We start from the raw sequence: 6576 nt of genomic DNA, 5'->3' as shown, positions 1-6576 counted from the left end.
CTGGCAGGGACTTTAAAGATAATCTCATTCCCCTCTCTGCCATGGACAGGGACACCTTCCACTGGCCCAGGTTGCTCCAAACCCTGTCCAACCTGGCCTTGGACACTTCCAGTAATGCAGGGGCAGCCACAGCTTCTCTGGGCACCCTGTGGCCTCCCCATCCTCACAGGGAACAATTCCTTTTTATACACTCTGCCCATTTCCAGCATAGATCCCAGCTAAAGCTAACAATCCTAAACTCTGCCCATTAAAGGCTCAAATTATTCAGATAATCTTGATGCACCACAGCAAGCCATCATCCCAATTCCCATTTTCAGTGATGTCAGAAAGTCAATGCTTTAAAAGCCCACAGGCACTCTCAGCAAATACCATAATCCCATTACAGATGGGATTTTTATTTAATTGGAAATAAATAAGCAGGGAAAATAGCCCAAGAGCCTTCCTCTACCCCCAAGCCACACTTGTGGTACCCACTTGTAGTCACCCACCACTATTCCAGTCTAAATAAATCCATATCCATTACTAAAGACACTTGGCAAGTGTGACCATGCAAGGCTCCAGTCCTACGTTTATCCATGGAAAGGTGACATGTAGGAATAAAAGCTTTGCCTCATTGCTCTGCTATGGTTGAGGAGGTAGTCAATCCCCATCATCTGGAGGTGACTGATAATTTGTCAGGGAGAGCACTAAAGGCAGTGTCAATCCTGCTGGAGAAGGAAGGCTGGGATCAGTCATTCCAGTAATCCCCACTGAGCTCTGCTGGACTGACGTCTGTCACTCTAAGTCACTGATGGCTGAGGAGACGGAAATCATGCTGAAGCACCCATGGATGGGAACTCTGTCCAACAGCCAAAGTGGAGATAAAATAGGAGATGTAAATCACAAAGTGAGCTGCTTCAGCTGGAGGCTTTCCAACAGAAAAGCAGGGTTCCAGATATTGAGAAAAACACCAAGTTTTGCATCAAATATGATGTTTGCAAATCTTCTATTTAAATCTTTCCTTGTCCTCAAAGATAATAAAAATGTCTGCTTGCCACTTTTTCATTTCCTTCTCTTTTCCTGAAAAGTCCTTTTCCAACTCTCTTTCCAATACTTTCTGTAAAAGTAATGGTGTGAAAAGAAAAACATGCAAAGGAAAATATGTAAGAGATCTAAACATCATCCTGCAAGCCTCATCCAAAACAGAAAAAAAAAAAAAAAAAAGTAGAGGGAAGGCAAGGGAAAATGCAAGAATGCAAGAAGTATAATATTTAAAAATTCAGATATACAAATATAACACACATAAGACAATCCAGTTCACCTTCAAACAGTTGTTTTATCATAAAAAGCTACACAGGAGAGTAAAAGATTGCACCAGGAGCACTTCATCCATGTTTCTGTAGAAGATTTTTCAGGGACCCTTAGCCACAAACTGCAATGCCCAAGAAGAGAGTACATATAATAAATCTTCTCATCTTAGTCCATCAGACACACTAAAGGTTTGAATTTTTTTCTTGGAGGTTTCCAAATCATGCAGCACTGCCATTTCTCGGTTGGGTTACACAATCTGAAATCAACAGCAGACAACAGGAAGCACCAGGTTTTTCTTTATCTTCCACTTTATTATAAGAAATCAGACAATAAATAGAGTCTATAGAAGTCAAACCAGGAGAATTCTGCACTTCTGTTTCACCTGAAGAAAGTTCGGGCATTGGCTCACAGAGCATTTCATAGAAAATGAAGGGAGAGTTGGGAGAGTAATCAGAAAGTACAAATTGATAAGCAGTTTTATAGCAATCTCCTTGCCAAATCCTTTACTTCTCTGTAAGTCTTTAGGCACTGGAACCTGTTTTCATCTATTTTATGATGCTCTTTTGGAAAAGACAATTTATTTAAGGAAAATGAGGACAGAAGCTGATTTTAGTCTAGGAACAGTAATTAAAATTACTAAAAATACTCTAGGAAAGGTTAAAAACAAACCAAAGGTTAGAATCAAACAAACAAAAATAATGAAATTATCTTAAAGTACGGATCAGCAAGTGCTTGCCAGTGGTGAAATGTTTACAGGAGCTCCACTGAAATGGCAACATTTCTAACAGCTTTTGTTATTTCTACTTACTGACCAGGATTTACAAATATATTAGTTTAAAATTGTATAAAACAACATACATATATGTGTATGCGTATAAAAACAAAATAAGTAGGACCCTTAGCAAGACCCTTATTGAGATGAGGAATAAGTAACAACAAAAAGATCCTCTTCCCCCACTCTTCAGTATTGTTTGTTTTAGTTTGATCATAAAATACTATGAACCTGTCAAAAGACAAATATTTTGGGCAGACATTGAATTGTCTATCTCTAATAAGAATGCATTCAAACAACAGAACTGGTGTTCTTCTAAGTGCATCTAAATTCCCATGAGGACTCAATCCTTGTACATGGTAAATACCTTCCTCTGTGCCAGAATCAAACTACCTAAGGAATGGCTAGGGGTGTCCACTTGGTAAATTGTCTTACTTCAGAGTAACTTTCCCACCTGGGCTTGTTTATTCTTCTATGTGTGTATTTATTCCACTATGTTTATTCTTCTCTGTGTACATGGTTTCAGTGGGGTCTGAAAAGAAAACTAGAATAAAAAAAAAATAAAATTATTGCTTGATAGTCATTTAGATTTTGCTAGAGCAATTTTCCCCATGAATACAACAAACTCATTTTCTAAGCATGGCAGCTATTCCTTTCCTTATCTGTGTTGCCCAGGAAATGCAGGCAAAGGTTAATTCTCTTAAGCAGGCCATTGAGTTCCGCTCCTGTCTATACTTCCACAGCTGCAAGAGTTATGTTCCAGTGAAACTGAAAGCTTGCCTCAATGTCATCAAAACACTTGGTAGCTGTGGGTGCTACTGCTAGGATTCTTCCCTTCCTATGCTTCATCTACGCCTGGAATATAAGAACAGAGAAAAAGAGCTATATACACATGCAAATCTTCACAAGTTTGGGGGAAAGAATGCAGCTGAAAGAATTCAAATGCTTGATCCAGACAGCATTTGCTGTTCCATTTGCCTTTTGCATTGTCCCCTCCTTCCTCTAAATAATACTACGAACATGAAAAACAGAACAATCCAACATTTAAGATTAAACTCCACAGATTTTCATGCTAAGTTGACTGGTTTGGATACTGAATCTGACCCAGCACAAGGAAGCAATTTGCAGATGACACTGACTGTATTTCTATTTACAACCGAAAGAGTGAAAGGCCTGGAAAAGGCCAATATTTCTAGTTCCTCAAGTAGGTGCAAACAAAATGTTCTCATACATTACCAGGTCAGCAAACACAACTGAGCAACAGCATTTCAGAAGCTCTGATATCCATTGTCTGACTGCTGACAGTTGGCCTGCAAAGGATTCCCAGGTTGTCAGCTCAGTGCAGGAGGGCTACAGAGAAAAACCTCTGTGAATAAGATGACCATCTAGATAAACATCTGAGCAACATCAGTATTTGTTCCTCCTCAGCCCTAGCACACTCAGGCCAGCAGAGTTAACCAAAAATTTGCACTGTATATTTCCCAAAGAAATCTTCAGTTTCACAGGGCTTGCATCAAAGAATCACCAAATCTCATCATTGTATGCTCACAGTAAATACTGGGGACTAAAGAGGAAAAAAGGGTTCTATCAAAGTGAGTGAGATTTAGCCCCTAAGGGGCCACAGAAAACATGGAGTGCATGGAATCAAAATACAAATGCTTTGCTACTGATTATGGGAGAGTAATGTATAGATGAGCATTTACACTGGGACCTGTGGGCAACCTGTGTCTTATCAGGTACACTTTCAAGAATGAAGAGAAGCAAGGCAAACAAACCCCACTGCAAATCTAGGCCTATAATCTTGTAAAATGAAGGTTTAAGCCCATCACTGGAGCTCAGGAAGTTCTAAGTCAGTTTGCTACTTTTAACATTAAACAGTAATAAGAGACAGCGTTCCAAGGAAAGGTTTATCCATGTTAATAATTTCTCATGGAACCAGTGACAATTTAGTAGGAAATAACAGTGCTATGATACCTATGTGTTCCCTCATTGCTAGCTAGTATTGTACCTTAAGAGCCTTTAAGCAGGGACTCTTAAGGGAAGCAAAGCAACTGGGAAGTTGTTTAATCTATCACTAATAAATACAAATTTATCAAGAAATAAAAGACTGAAAATCATTGTGACATTATTAAATGGAATCAATGATTCTGTCATTTTTAAAACATATTGAACTCTATGATTCTTGTGGGTCCCTTCCAACTCAGGATATTCTGTGATTCTGTGATTTTAAAATCCTTATATTAACATGATATTAATTTAATGGTGTCTGGTGTTTAATGGCACACAGGGAAAAAGTGCTGCATTTTGGGAAAATAGGACTTCAGTCATCCAAAGGAGTTTTTTATTAATGGTATTAGGTAGAGAATTAATCTACTCCAGGTTGCTGTTCATTCCCTGAGCATGCCCTGTGCTCTGTACCAGCTCCCAGTATAGTTTCTGATGTGGCAGGATCTCCAAGGCCCATGACACCCCAGGGAATGGGGACACAGAAAATACTGGTGTATTTTTATTGATTTAGAGCCAGCAGTGGCAAACCAACATTGACAACTGGAGATAAATGTAACCTACATTTGGTGAGGGACACATCGGAAAAGCAGGAGAAGTGGGGCAACAAAAGGCCAATCTCAATTAGCTTTTATTGACCCTGTTGCATAAACAGGCCAGACAGAAGACTCAGTACAGAGGTCTAGATGCTTTTTTTTCCTTTGGTTGTTTTCCAAAAGATCCAAGGATCCATCCTAACTACATGTGGAACACAGCATGGAGCCAACCTTAACACATGAACGCAGAGCAGCATAGAAAGTAGGTGAGTAATAGTCTGGCCACAGGATTGCACAACTTCTGGGGAAAAATAACAACTACATACTCACAAATTAATCTCAGGAGTAAAGCTTTCATCAGTTCCACAATATTTTAAAATGCAAATTCTATTTTTACCATGTGTTCCCTTACTATGCTTACCACAGTGAGAGTCCACCACCAATTCTGCTGACAAGAAAAATGTCATTTCTAAGCAGTTCTGGGTGATATAGGAGGTATTTTCTTTCAGAAGAGACTTGCCAAAAAAAATGGGTTTAAAATGCACAGAGAAGAGATTGACATTCATAGAAACAATCATAGAATCCTGGAATTCTGGAATGGTTTGGGTTGAAAGAAAACATCTCATTCTACCCCCTGCCATGGGCAGGGACCCTTTCCACTAGCCCAGGGTGCTCCAAGCCTCATCCAGCCTGGCCTTAGACACTTACAGGGATCCAGGGGCAGCCACAGTTTCTCTGGTCAACCTGTGCCAGGGCCTCCCCACCCTCATAAGGAAGAACTTCTTCCCAATATCCAATCTAACCATGTCTTCTGGCAGTGGGAAGCAGTTTCCCCTTGTCCTGGCCCTCTGGGTCCTTGTCCCAAGTTCCTTTCCAGCTCTCCTGGAGCCCCTCTAGGTACTGGAAGGCTGCTAATTAAAACACTCCCAATTAAAAATAGCCCAGGAGGAGATGTAAACAGTGATTGTATGCTAAACGTATCATTATCTGAGGAACAGACTTCATGATCAGCACAGAGACACCATCAATTGATTTTATTTAGCAAGGGAATGTTCACTGGTCAAAATTCATGCCAAACTGTCATTGAGAGCCTCATCTGGCCAGGTTAGTGAAGAGACAAGAGGAGAAGGGGTATTTACTGTTCTAAATAGAGTCTGTAACAGATATTAAACAATAAATCTTAATATGGAGGCCAGCAAGTAGAGCTGGGAAGAGTCACTGCCACTGCTTTACAGACTTTCTGTTCCATATCTGAAGAGAGCAGCACCCTTCACCTTGTCCACAAGTTCTTTGAGGAATCTGAATTTTGCTTTTTAATTTTTTAAGCATTTTTTTTTCCTGACCTTCCCCTTATATTTCAGTATTTTCACCCTGCTGGTAGGAGTTGCCTTTCTGCTGACGTCTATTCTGACTCATCCACCCCTGACTGTTACAGCACTGGCCACGTTTCAGCTTGAGCACAAAGCTTAAGGTGAGGTATGTCAAGTGTGCTGCAGCCTTTCCCAAGGAGAAACAGCCATCCCTAATATGCATTTTAAAGGGCACCTCTTTTTCCAGCCTGGCAAACTCTTTGAAGCAAAGTTTTAAAACAAACAAAGATAGATTTTAGCCACATGACTATGGAAAATAAACATCTTTAGTAAACACACTAAACTCACTGTTCTGAGTGTGTTAAACATGCCAACCGGCTTTTAATGGAGCTGCAACACTATCAGAACTTTACCTCAGACAAAAGCTGGGCAATTCTAATTCCTTAATCATTTTAACTGAGATACTTTAAGCCCAAAGTACTGATTTCTTGGCAATATTGTAATTTCCAGGTAATTACAGTAATGGGTATTTGAAATCAAGTACAGATACACTATATAGGAAGCAATTCTAGAGATTGATTCTGGTGTTGTACCAATAAAAATTATTCTGGTAATAGCTCTTTAATGCTAGTGAATGCTGGAGAACTGTAAATGACTCACACAA

General features: G+C 39.8%; 1 long non-coding RNA gene across 1 annotated transcript; it reads right to left on the bottom strand.

Moving 5' to 3' along the window:
• Positions 1-1458: 1458 nt before the first annotated feature.
• On the bottom strand, positions 1459-3412 carry LOC148183667 (uncharacterized). The gene is made up of 3 exons (XR_015773403.1): positions 3299-3412; positions 2517-2606; positions 1459-1546 (listed from the first exon to the last, which is right to left on the bottom strand). It is a non-coding gene; the product is annotated as an uncharacterized LOC148183667 (long non-coding RNA).
• Positions 3413-6576: the final 3164 nt, after the last annotated feature.

Source organism: Pseudopodoces humilis, chromosome 10 (genome assembly GCF_049639895.1).
Source record: "Pseudopodoces humilis isolate 2021_Gansu_Grassland_sample_001 chromosome 10, ASM4963989v1, whole genome shotgun sequence".
NCBI lineage: Eukaryota > Metazoa > Chordata > Aves > Passeriformes > Paridae > Pseudopodoces > Pseudopodoces humilis.
Note: the sequence above shows the minus strand (reverse complement) of the source record. Positions and strands in the feature narration are given on the sequence as shown.